The sequence below is a fragment of the Saimiri boliviensis genome, chromosome 10, assembly GCF_048565385.1.
Source record: "Saimiri boliviensis isolate mSaiBol1 chromosome 10, mSaiBol1.pri, whole genome shotgun sequence".
NCBI classification, from domain to species: Eukaryota; Metazoa; Chordata; class Mammalia; order Primates; family Cebidae; genus Saimiri; species Saimiri boliviensis.
The window spans coordinates 102,481,321-102,495,137 of NC_133458.1; the positions used below are offsets into that span (position 1 = coordinate 102,481,321).

Below are 13,817 nucleotides of genomic sequence, written 5' to 3' on the forward strand. Positions count from 1 at the left end.
ATCCACCATGATCAAGTAGGCTTCATCCTGGGGATGCAAGGCTGGTTCAACATACGCAAGTCTATAAACATAATTTACCACATAAACAGAACCAAAGACAAAAACCACATGATTATCTCAATTGATGAAGAGAAGGCCTTTGACAAAATTCAACAGCCCTTTATGCTTAAAAAAAAAAAAGAAAGAAAACCCCAAATAAACTAGGTATTGATAGAACATATCTCAAAATAATAAAAGCTATTTATGACAAACCAACAGCCAGCATCATACTGAATGGGCAAAAACTGGAAGCATTCCCTTTGAAATCTGGCACTAGACAAGGATGCCCTCTCTCACCACTCCTATTCAATATAGTACTGGAAGTTCTAGCCAGAGCAATCAGGCAAGAAAAAGAAATAAAGGGTATCCAAATTGGAAAGGAGGAAATCAAATTGTCTCTATTTGCAGATGACATGATTGTATATCTGGAAGACCCCATCATCTCAGCTCAAAATCTCCTGAAACTGATAAGCAATTTCAGCAAAGTCTCAGGATACAAAATCAATGTGTAAAAATCACAAGCATTCTATACACCAATAACAGACTTAAAGAGAGCCAAATCAAGAACTAACTACCATTCACAGTTACTACAAAGAGAATAAAATACCTAGGAATACAACTAACAAGGAACTTAAAGGACCTCTTCAAGGAGAACTACAAGCCACTGCTCAACGAAATAAGAGAGGACACAAATAGATGGAGAAACATTCCATGTTCATGGTTAGGAAGTATCAATATCACGAAAATGTCCATACTACCCAAAGTAATTTACAGATTCAACGCTATCCCCATCAAGCTACCAATGACCTTCTTCACAGAACTGGAAAAAAACCAGCTCAAACTTCATATGGAACCAAAAGAGAGCCCTCATAGCCAAGTCAATCCTAAGCAAAAAGAACAAAACGGGAGGCATCACACTACCGAACTTCAAACTATACTATAAGGCTACAGTAATCAAAACAGCATTGTACTGGTACCAAAACAGATATAGACCAATGGAAGAAAACAGAGGCCTCAAAGGCAACACCACACTTCTACAACCATCCAATCTTTGACAAATCTGACAAAAACAAGCAATGGGGAAAGGATTCCCTGCTTAATAAATGGCATTGGGAAAACTGGCTAGCCATGTGCAGAAAGCAGAAACTGGACCCCTTCCTGACACCTTACACTAAAATTAACTCCAGATGGATTAAAGACTTAAACATAAGACCTAACACCATAAAAAACCTAGAAGAAAATCTAGGCAAAACCATTCAGGACATAGGTGTAGGCAAGGACGTCATGACTAAAACACCAAAAGCATTGGCAACAAAAGCCAAGATAGACAAATGGGACCTAATCAAACTCCACAGCTTCTACACAGCAAAAGAAACAGTCAGTAGAGTGAATCAGCAACCAACAGAATGGGAAAAAAAATTTGCAATCTATCCATCCGACAAAGGGCTGATATCCAGAATTTACAAAGAACTAAAACAGATTTACAAGAAAATAACAAACAAGCCCATCCAAAAGTGGGCAAAGGACATGAACAGACACTTTACAAAAGAAGACATACAGGAGACCAACAAACATATGAAAAAATGCTCATCATCACTGGTCATTAGAGAAATGCAAATCAAAACTACATTGAGATACCATCTCACACCAGTTAGAATGGTGATCATTAAAAAAATCTGGAGACAGATGCTGGAGAGGATGTGGAGAAATAGGAAGACTTTTACACTGTTGGCGGGAGCGTCAATTAGTTTAAACATTGTGGAAGACAGTGTGGCAATTCCTCAAGGACCTAGAAATAGAAATTCCATTTGACTCAGCAATCCCATTGCTGGGTATATATCCAAAGGATTATAAATCACTCTACTATAAAGACACATGCACACGAATGTTCATTGCAGCACAGTTTACAGTAGCAAAGACCTGGAACCAACCCAAGTGCCCATCAACGATAGACTGGACAGGAAAAATGTGGCACATATACACCATGGAATACTATGCAGCTATAAAAAATGATGAGTTCATGACCTTTGTAGAGACATGGATGAACCTGGAAACAGTCATTCTTAGCAAACTGATGCAAGAACAGAAAATCAAACACCGCATGTTCTAAGTCATAGGTGGGTGTTGAATAATGAGAATACATGGACACAGGGAGGGGTGCATTACACACTAGGGTCATTTGGGGGGAAATAAGGGAGGGACATCAGGGGAGTGGGGAGTTGGGGAGAGATAACATGGGGAGAAATGTCAGATACAGGTGATGGGGAGGAAGGCAGCAAATCACACTGCAGTGTGTGTACCTATGCAACAATCTTGCATGTTCTTCACATGTACCCCAAAACCTAAAATACAATTAAAAATAAGCTATTTTTCCAAGCGTGCAATTCAAGAAGACTTCAGATATTTGCATAAAAAGGAGCTGAGTGCTAAAAGCCAAGAAAATGGAGAAAAGGCTTTGAAGGCATTTTGGAGACCTTTGCATCAGCTGCTTTTATCACAGACCCTGGGGCCCAGGAGAGAAGAATGGTTTCCTGGGCCAGTCCCTAGACCCCACTGCTGTGTACAGGCTCAGGACACTGCTCCCTACATCCTTGCAAGTCCAGCTCTAGCCATGGCTGAAAGACATCCAGGTACAGCTTGGGTAAGTGTTCAGGAGGTACAAGCTATAAGCCCAGGTGGCTTGCACACAGTGTTAAGGCAGAAGGTGCACAGAGTACAAGACTAGAGGCTTTGGGGCCCTGCCTAATTTTCAGAGAATGTGCAGAAAAGCCTGGGTGTCCAGGCAGAAACCTGATGTAAAGAAAGAGCCATATGGAAAACATCTACTAGGGCAATGCAGAAGGAAGATGTAAGTAGTATCTCCCACAGAAAGGACTACACCATCCTCCGGACCCCAGAATCACAGTCCCACCAGACAACCTCAGTGTGGAGAAAGCTGCAGGCTCGCAAAAGCATCCCAGCCCATGAGAGAAGTGGTGGGGGCAAAATCCTGCAAAGCCACAGGTAGGGACATGCCCAATGGGCCTTGGGAACCCACCCCTCTTACCAATGCATCCTGGTCATGGGTCATGGAGTCAAAGAAGATGAATCTGAAGCTTTGAGTTTTAGTGACTGCCCTTCTGGGTTTTTGACTTGCATGGGGATTGTAGTCTTGTTTGTTCAGATTTTGTTTTCCCCAAATTTATCTCCTTTTTAATTGGAATGTTTACACACTGCTTGTACCCATATTGTGCATGAGAAGTTCCTATCCTGCTGTTTATTTCACAGGGTCATAGGCAGAAGAAGCTATAACCTTGTTTTAGATGACCTTTTGGATCTTGAACTGTAACTGAATTGGATGCAACCAGATTTTCTGGAGCTCAGGTTCTTGGCCTCTACAACCCAGATGAATAAGTGGCCTCAGTGTCACGGTGAGTGTTACAGCTCAAATAGATCTCAGGGACCCAAAGAGTGTGCAGTAGTGTGGTTTATTAGGCAGAGCAAAAGGACAGCTTCCATGCCATGAAAGGTGACCCAGTGGGGGTGCCACTGCAGGCCTGGGTGGCTGGAGATTATATCCCTGAGTTACTCCCTTCCCTTTTTGTTCTTACGCAATGAGAGGAGTTTTTTCAAACTTTCTCTGGATCAGTTGATCTTTGAATTCTTTACCAGATTGGTTACTGTTTTAAAACCCTGAGTCACTGAACCTCCACCTTTAGGAACCAGAGGTGGAAAAATCCCTGCACTGGGAACAAAGCCCCCAGCTGACCCTGGAAGTTCTTCTAACACAGTCCCTCAGGACTTTTGCATTAATGCTGCAGTGTGTTAGGACTTTTAGGAGCTGTTAGAAAGGCATTACTGTATTTTGCAACGTGAGAAAAACATACAGTTTGAGGTTTTAGGGGCAGAATTATATGATTTGTCTTTGAGTCTCTACCAAAACTCAAAATGTAATCCCTGATGTAGGAGCTGGTGCTTGTTGGCAGCTGATTGAATCAACGTGATGTATCCTTCACGAATGATTTAGTAACATCCCCTTGATGTTGCCCTCATGGCAGTGAGTTCTCATGAGATGTGGTTGTTTAAAAGTGTGTAGTACCTCTTCTCTCTCTCTCTGTCTTGCTACTGTTTTTGCCATGTGAGCTATCTCTGTCTTTTTTTTTTTTTTGCCTTCTTGCATGACTGGAAGCTTTCTGAGGCCTTCCAGAATCAAGTCACTATTCTTCCTGCATAGTCTACATGACCATGAGGCAAGGAAACATTTTTAAAAATGATAGTCGTAAAAATTTATAATGATTTTTATATTTTTTAAATGAGAATTATGAAAACTTGTGTCAAAATGTAATCCCTGACATGTGGAGCACTGTTATAAAAGACAGTTGAAAATGTAGGAGCAGGTTTGAGACTGGATAGTGGGCAGAAGTTGGAAGAGTTTGGAAGACTCAAAAGAAGACAGGAAGTTAAGGAACAGGTTGGACAATCTTAGAGATTGTTCAAATGGTTGTGACCAAAATGATGACAAAAATATGAACATTGAAGGCCAGGCTTAGGAGGTCTCAGAAGGAAAGGAGGAATTTATTTGTGATTGGAGCAAAACTTACTTTAATTCTGCCTTATTTAAAAAAAAAATGTTGCTGCCTTGTTTCTATTTCCTATGGATCTGTAAAACTTTGAACTTGAGAGTGATAACTTAGGGTATCTGGCAGACTATATTTCTAAAGAGTGAAGCATTCAAGGTGTGGCCTGTCTGCTTCTAACAGGCTGTCTTTATATGAGTGAGCATAAAAATGACCTAAAATTGGAACTTATATTTAAAGAGAAAGCAGAGCTTAAACTTTTTGAAAATATGTAGTCTACTTATGTGGTAGAATAGAAAATTCTGTTTTTAAGGGAGAAATTTAAGAAGGCTTCCTCAAGGACCTAGAAATAGAAATTCCATTTGACCCAGCAATCCCATTACTGGGTATATATCCAAAGGATTATAAATTTTCTATTATAAGGACACATGCACACTAATATTTATTGCAGCACTGTTCACAATAGCAAAGACTTGGAACCAACCCAAATGCCCATTGATGATAGACTGGACAGGGAAAATGTGGCACATATACACCATGGAATACTATACAGCTATGAAAAATTATGAGTTCATGTCTTTTGTAGGGACGTGGATGAACCTGGAAACCATCAATCTCAGCAAACTGACACAAGAACAGAAAATGAAACACCGTATCTTCTCATCACATGTTCTTACTCATTTATGTTGAACAATGAGAACACATGGACACAGGGAGGGAGCATCACACACTGGGGTCTGTGGGGGTGAAATAGGGGAGGGACATTGGGGGGTGGGGAGTTGGGGAGGGATAACATAGTGAGAAATGCCAGATATAGGTGATGTAAAGGAAGGCAGCAAACCACATTGCCATGTGTGTACCTATGCAACGACCTTGCATGTTCTTCACATGTACCCCCAAACCTAAAACGCAATAAAAAATATTAAAAAAAAAAAAGAATTATTCAGAAATTACCATAAGCAAAAAAGGGTCAAGTGCTAATATCCAAGACAATGGGGTAACGGCCTCCAAGGCATTTCAGAGAGCTTTGCAACAGCTCCTTTTATCACAGACTCCATGGCCTATGAAGGAAGAATGGTCTCATGGGCCAGATCCAGAAATTCACTTCCCTGCATAGCCTAAGAAGACCTTTTGCATTTCATCTCCTTTCTCTTCTTCTCAAGACATGTCTCAAAGGGGCCCCTATGCACCTCAGGTCACTTCTTCAGAGGGTGCAAACCATAAACTATAGCGCCTTCCATGTAGTTTTAAGCCTGTGGTTGCAAAGAGTACGAGAACAGAGGCTCAGAGACTCCACCGAGATTTCACAGGAGGTATGCAAAAGACTCTGAGTGTCAAGGCAGAAACCCTCTGCAAGGGTGGAGCCCTCATGGGCAACCTCTACTGGGGCAGTGCAGAGGGGCCATTTGGGATTGGATCCCTCTGCTCAGAGTTCCCACTGGGACACTACCTAGTGATGCTGTGAGAAGGGAGCCACTATCCTTTAGATCACAGAATGGTAATTCCATCAACAATTTAAATAAAAAACTTCTGGAACCCAATGCCAGCTCAGCCTGTTAGAGCAGACATGAGGGCTGAGTCCTGCAACACCGCAGGAGCAGAGCTGCCCAAGGCTTTGGGAGCCATTTCCACATCAATGTTCCCTCACGGTGGAACATGGAGTCAAGATTATTTTGGAGCTTTAAGATTTAATGACAGCTGGGCATGGTGGGTCACAGCTGTAATCCCAGCACTTTGGAAGGCCAAGGCAGGAGAATCACCTGAGGTTACAGTTCCAGACCAGACTGGTCAACATGGTGAAACTCCATCTGTCCTAAAAATACAAAAATTAGTTGGATGTGGTGGCACATGCCTGTATTCCCAGCTACTCGGGAGAATAACTTGAATCCAGGAGATGGAGGTTGCAGTGAGCCAAGATCATGCCACTATACTCCAGCCTGAGCAACAGAGTGAGATTCTGCCTCAGGAAAAAATAAATAAATAATGACTACCTTGCTAGGTTTCAGACTTGCATGAAGCCTGTAGTCCTGGGTTATTTTTCCAGCATTATTTCTCTTTGGAATGGAAATATCTAACCACTCCCTATACCCGCATTGTGTCTTCAAACTAACTAACTCATTGCTTGTTTTACAGTCTCACAGGTGAACAGGACTCTACCCTTGTGTCAGATGAGACTTTGGACTTTGGACTTTTGCGTTAATGCTGAAATAAGTTAAGACTTTGGGGATGTATTGGGAAGGTCTGGTCATATTTTGCAATGTGCAAAGGACGTGAAACTTGGAGGGTCAATGGCAGAATAATGTGGTTTGGCTCTGTGTTCCAACCAAAACTCATGTCAAATTGTAATCCTTAAAGTTGGAGGTGGGGCCTGGTGGGGGTGGTTGAATCATGGTGGTGGATCCTTTATAGTAATTTAGCCCCTTTGCCTCTATCTTGCTCCGACTCCACCTTATGAGACATCTCAGTCCCCGTTTGCCTTCTGCCACATTTGGAAGCTTCCTGAGGCCTCCCCAGAAGCAGAAGCTGCTATGCTTCCTGTGCAGCCTACATCTCCATGAGCCACTTGCACCTCTTTTCTAAGTTACCCACTCACAGGTATTTACGGCAATGCAAGACCAGATTCATACAGGTGGGATTAGCTAAATTAAACTTGTTCTCTGTTTAGGTAGTAGAGCAGCAGTGAAACTTTGTGCCTTTAGAATCTTGATTTTTTATTTCTCTTCACACCCCTTTTTTCTTATCGAGAGGCTGAAAGGGAAGTGCATGTAAAACAGAATGGTGATTGTATGTTGGCAGTGTGAGTGTGGGGTTGAGGATCAGCTGTCATAGAGTCACACAGCTAGTATCATCATCTGATAAAATGCTGGCACATGCGGAGGTGGGAGACTCAGTGTGCATCTTTTATGTGAAGTCTACTGGGAAGAAAATAGTATTTCTTTAGAGGCAGCAGTAGCATCATATCATCATGCAAGTGTCCTGAGACTTGGCTTGATGATTTCAACAAACTATCTTACAGCATGAGAAGGAGGAATCTCTTCAGTCAGGGGATTAAAGTGTAGAATCAATAATGACACACAGTTGGTTCAGTTTTTAGGAGAGTTTAGCTTTTGATTTTTTTTTAGCTTGGAGGTTTTAATAATCAGTTATTTTTTGAATAAATCTATACTCATAACTTATTAAGACTCCACTGTGTGCTTCACTCATTTAATTAAAATCTTTCAGGGGAGGTCTGTAGATCTCAGGGTTCGTGAAACTGGTGTTGGTTGATCCAAGGAGTAACCAAAAATGATTTCTACTATTTTAAACACTGAAGGAAAAAATCGATGCATAGCATCTTTTGCAAAAATACTGAGAACACACCAAGGTCAATTAATCTTAAAACATGTTTTAATTCTTCAATTATTATAATGGAAATAAAAATGGCTGATAAATACCACAAAGATTCAAAAGGAACTTAATTTAAAAAGCACAGAGATTCTGGCTTGCATTGCTGAAATCGCTATATTTCCATAGTGGCTGTGTTAAATAATAAGATCATTGCATTTAGACATTTAAAAACTGTCCCTGGAAGGGTATAGTATCTACTGTTTTAATGAAGTCCAACTTACGCTGCCTCAGAAATCCCTCTGTACTAAAATGGTAAAAAGTCCGTTTAAAACATTGATAAGTAACGACAATGAACAAAAGGATCACTTTGAGGATGGGTGCTGGGGCTCATGCCAACACTTCGGAAGACTGAGGGAGGCGGATGACATGAGGTCAGGAGTTCGAGAACAGCCTGGCTAAGATGGAGAAATCCAACATCTATTAAAAATACAAAAACTTGCCAGGTGTGGTGGTACATACCTATAATCTCAGCTACTTGGGAGGCTGAGGCAGCAGAATCTCTTGAACCTAGGAGGCAGAGATTGCAGGGAGCAGAGATTGTGCCACCACATTCTACGTGTCAGCCTGGGCAACAGAGTGAGACTGTTTTAAAAAGAAAAAAAATCAGTTTGAATACAGTCATAAAAAGAAGTCGCTGAAATAATTACTCAACAGCACATTGACTCTCTAAAAAGTAACTTCGCATGTGTGGAATTTTTAAGATCAGGCTATCATAATTTTGACATTTAATCAAAATTTTTACCTTAGGTTACTAAGAGACAGATTTGACATCATGTGGCTTTGTCTTCACTGCAGATATGTGGAACTGTAACCGGATATATTATGCTCTAAAAACAAGACCAAATAACAGCAAAACAGATTCAGCTCCTAGGACTGAAGAAAACTGGGCAAGGGAGGGCCCAGGAGGCCAGGTACCTACCTCTGCCGTCTTTGGCAGTTGCATTTCATGGTCAGAAAAAGTCAAGAAAGATGGCACCACTCTCTGAAAGGAGGCTCCACGTTGGGAACCAGAGCCGCCAGTCTAGATTCCTTCCTCCCTAAGATGGCCTTTCTCTTGAAAACAAGCACCCCCTCCCTCCTTGGCCTCAAGTCCTCTTCCTTGTTGGTTAAACACAAGTAATTCTCCATCTTTATGACATGCCTATTTTTTAACTTGCCCAGAACTCTGCAGGAAACCCCAGACACCCTAGGGCAGACAAAAGGAGAAGGCTGTGCAGCCCAGGCCCCTGACTAGCCTCTCCCAGCCTCCCCCTCCCAAAGGCCATAGCAGGGCTGAGGGCCAACCGGAGCCTGCAGAGGGGAGGGGAGCAAATGACTCGTGTTCTGGTGGCATTTGGGATGTTCATGACAGCTTGTGCAAAGCAACCCTGGCAGAGTCTGCGGTCACCTCTGTCCTCCATCCCTGGATGCCCAGGCTCCAAGGCCTCTCTTTCCTCCCTCCCTCCTTCTCTTTCTCCCTCCATTCATTTCCTTCCTCCATTACCTTTCTTCCTCCCTTTCTCCATCCCTTTCTCTCTCCCTCTCTTCTTCCCTGCTTTCTTCCCTCCTCTTCCTTCTGATCTGTGCCTCCTCCCAGCATCTGGCAACCCCACGTCCTGAGCCTGTGCTGGGTGAGAGTCTGTTGAAGTCAGAGTGGATGCATGGGAAGGGGGTTCTCATCAGTTTGGCCAGGGGCCAGGGGGCCACAGGGGCGAGCTTGAAGCTGGGTACCTGGAACCTGAGGCTGACTGTGTTCTGGAGGAGGGGTCTTGGCCCTGGGGGTGCAGACAGGATGGAAGGGTCTGTGGACTGAGGGGGGCACTGGAAGGGAATGTTGGGCACCACTGCTCAGCGGCCTGGTCAGTGGGACCCAGTGTTCGCCTTGTCAGGCGGGACCCGGTCAGTGGGACTGTGGTCAGGGCGATATTGGTCAGTGGGATCCATTCTATGGGGGCATGGTGAGGGGGACCCGGTCAGTGGGAACCTTTTCATGCGGGGTAGTTAGTGAGGGCCAGACCAGTGAGGACCTGGTGAGTGGAGGCCTGGTAGTGGGATGGGGCATCAGGGCCTGCTCAGAGGGCACCTGCTCAGTGCGGGTGTCGTCAGTGTGGTCCTCTTCAGTGGGGCCTAGACAGTGGGGGCCTGGTCAGCGAGGCCTTTTTTTTTTTTTTAAGTCAAATGTTTTAATGGCACAATTAAAATAAGGGTTCAAATGTGTTTTCACTATATTAATTTCTTTTTTGTTTAATTACCAAATCCGACATTTACTGAGAACAAAAGGAACCAGTTGGCACAGAGGCCCGACTTCAATTCATCAAACTTCAACTGAGGATGGGGAGCCAGGGGTGGCCCTGAAGCTGCCCTCCCAGGGAGGAACCAGTTCTGGGAGGGAGGGGCTGTCAGACCTCCAGGGCCTGGCTGGGGTCTCTGGTCAGGAATGTGTGAAGGGGTGGTGGGGAGAGAAGATGGCACACACCCAGGCATGGGCTGCGAGCAGCTGGTGGCAGAGGAGGCGGCTGAGCTATAGCCATCCATGCTGGGGACGAAGGGTGTGGTTCGTTCTCAGGTGTTGACAGGGGGCAGGGAGCTGAGCTCGGGCAGCAGCTTGGGGTGCAGGTCCCAGTGGGCCAGATGGCTCTGCCCTAGGGCAATGGCTTCGGCTGGGTGCTTGTACTTCTCAGAGCCACACTGGCAGGTGAAGTGTTTGCTTTTGATATCCCAGAAGCGGTTGCCATAGTCAAACCCTAGCTCCTCCCCAGTCCGGATGTCTCAGGAACTGAAGAAGGCAATGCATGGAAATTGCAGGTCTTGGTGTAGCATGAAGACCCAGACAGGAATGATGTTGGGGTCACACAGGTGGTCGATCAAGCAGCTGATGTTGCCATAGTAACGGGCATCAATGCAGTACACCTCTCCATCCTTGTTGTCTAAGTCGAAGAGATAAGAATCATCCTCTCTCACGTCAGCCTCAGCATCAGAGATCAGCTCCCTGACATACTCACAGATGAAGGTTCCCTGTGGGTTGGTCTGCAGGGCGTGGACCCCCCAGCCCATCTTGGCTGTTTGGTAGAGCTGGCAGAACCTTGATGCCACTCTGTAGGACCCGGTTCTTGCAGTTTCTCCAGCAGGAGCATGCCTGGTTACACTCAAAAATCAGTGGGGGCTCAGTCTTGTTAAACTCCTGGAGCAATCGCCCAACCTTGTGCTGAGTTGGCAGCACAGGCAGTTGGAGCTGGAGCAGTCATCCACTGGTGGACATCTAGCAGTTTTCCGAGATGTACTTGTAATCCTAGGGGCAGGGCTCCCCGTCCACACCGTTGACACCGGGAATGAGCATGTTCTCATAGTCCCGAGCCACATCCTGGCAGATGATCTTCTCTGTGCGGATGGCCAGATTTCCTACCCTGAGTCAGAGTCTGCGGTTGAGTTGAAGCACAAACCACACATCAGAGCGCTCGGGAGTCAGGTCCCATGCTGTGTCCTCCTCCTTGTTTCGCAGCTCAGGGTTGGCTCCACGTGACAAGAATAACAGCACCCAGTCATGGTAGCTCTTCCGAGTTTCGATGTGCAGGGGCGTGTCCCCGTGATAGTTGACAGCATGGAGGTCACAGCATGCATTCAGAAGGACTTCAATGATGGTGGCACTGCCGGTGAAGGAGGCCCAGGGCAGGCAGATGTTCTCTTCCTTGTCAGTGAGGGTGACGTCAGCGCCCTGCGTCAATAACAAGTGGATCACCTCAATGTGCTTGTGCTCTGCAGCCCAGATGATGGGTGTCCACCCACCACTGTCCGGGCGTTGACATCCACCTGTCCCGTGCTCAGCAACAGGCTGACCATCTCCAAGTTACCAATTTTGGCTGCGTGGCGGAGGTGGGTGGAACCGTCCTCCTCCTTGCTATAGACTCAGCCGCCACGCTGCACCATGTAACGGGCCACCTCCAGGTGGTTGTTCACCACGGCCTCCATCAGTGGCACCCACTGCTGTTTGTCCACTGCATTTATGTTGGCTCCAGCCTGAAGCAGCACATGGCAGATCTCCACGGAGCCCTTCTGGGCGGCTGCATGCAGGTGTGTATGCTTGCTCTGCTGGTTGCTCTGGGACTCGGGGTCCAGGTTGTCCAACATCATCAGGATCACCTTCTGCAGCTCGCCCTGCTTTATGGGCAGGTACAACTGCTGAGGATGGAAATGGAGCTTCTTCCTCCTCTCTGACTCCTGGATGACCAGGGCCTTTTCCAGGGCCTCCCGGCCTGGCCCCAGTGGCAGCTCCATGGCAGAAAGGCAGTCCCCATTGGGCAGGGTTAGGGAGGGTCCTGAGCTGTCGATGGTGTCAGCCAGGGGATCGCAGGGTGGGCGCCAGGGCTCCCCACAACCTCGCATCCAGGCGCTTGCCTGGGAAGTGTCTGCTCTCCCGGGGATATCCTGGGACGGAGTAGGGGTGCAGGAGCTGCAGTGCCGTTTGGTGGGATCACCCCATCACCCTGGGGGATGGTCACCTCCTGAGCCTCAGAAGCATTCTCCCCACAGTGGGGACAGAAGACCATCCCATTCAGCTGGGACACACAGGCCTTGTGGAAGTGTTGGGCCATGCAGAAGTCAGGATGGCACTCCAGGAAGGTGCCCGCCATGCAGAAGTAGCCACAGCCTGGGCAGCAGTGGTGTTTGACCATGCGGGTGCAGTGAGTCTCACAGAGCACCATCAGGGCCATGCAGCTGGATGGCCTCATGGTCTCCTGCTTGAGGGTAGTGGCGTGGCAGCCCAACAGCTCTCCGTCCACACACTCCATGGCCATTCACTTGTGCCCTGCCCTCTCGCTGATTTGGTCAATCTTGGGTGTCTCCATGCAGCAGCTGCACAGGGGCAACTCCTCAAACACATGCTCTGTCTCCAGCGAAGATGTGTCATTGGACACCCCAGCATGGTTGGGGGAGAGGGTCCCCTCACTGGGCTGCTCTAGGGTCCCCAGAGGGACCTCCATGTACTCACTGGGGCTTGAGGAGCCCACACCACTCACTCCTCGTAGTTTCTTGGCCCTCGGAGGCTCCCACTTGTGCCATTTCTGAGATGGCTTCACCCATGGGCTGTCTTTTCGCCATTTCTTCTTGGCCTTGTGCTGGCCACTAGAACCACTTCTATCTGACTGATTCCCTGACTCCTCATCTTTCTCCTCTTCTTCCTCCTCCTCTTCCTCCTCCTCTTCCCCGTCTTCTTCTTCCTCCTCCTCCTCTTCATTTAGTTGTTCAGTTAACACTTCAACTTCAACTTGCTGTCAGAGTCCACACTCTCATCCAGAGTAAAAATCATAGTAGAGACTGAAGTCATCACCCATCAGTCTCCCACTCCTCCAGGGACCCGGGATCCCCTTTCACCAGGGTCACTTCTGAACGCCGGGCAGAACGTAACTCCTCTGACAGGCCACCTCCTGGGTTCAGCTTCCTCCTTTTGGCCACATCTGAAGTCACCTTTCCCAGTGAGTGGACGTTGTCACTCATGCAGAAATGCTGTACTTCAAGGGGCAGCTTCTCAGGGACTGGGGGCTGTCCATTTCCTGGTTTCGACATGGCTTTTCAGGCTCGGTGGACCGTGGGCTGCCCCTCCGTGCTGGTGGTGGCTGGAGGGGGTTCAGGCCCTGCTGCTGCAGCTCCCTGTTCCAAGCATTTAAAGTGTTTAAACAGTCACTCATAACTCTGGCAAGTGTCCCGTAAGCTAACTCTGGCAGTTCAAATGTTTGTTGATAAAATTACCAAGTCAAAATATTTCCAAAAAGCAACAGAGACGGAGTTTATTAAAAAGCAGATTGAAGAACTTTCCAACACACCCCTGCTGCTCACTGTTGAAGTACAAGGATGCAGAGG

At 46.4% G+C, this 13,817-nt stretch overlaps 1 pseudogene; it reads right to left on the bottom strand.

The window, feature by feature from the left end:
• Positions 1-10,523: 10,523 nt before the first annotated feature.
• On the bottom strand, positions 10,524-13,538 carry LOC101052983 (histone-lysine N-methyltransferase EHMT2 pseudogene; annotated as a pseudogene).
• Positions 13,539-13,817: the final 279 nt, after the last annotated feature.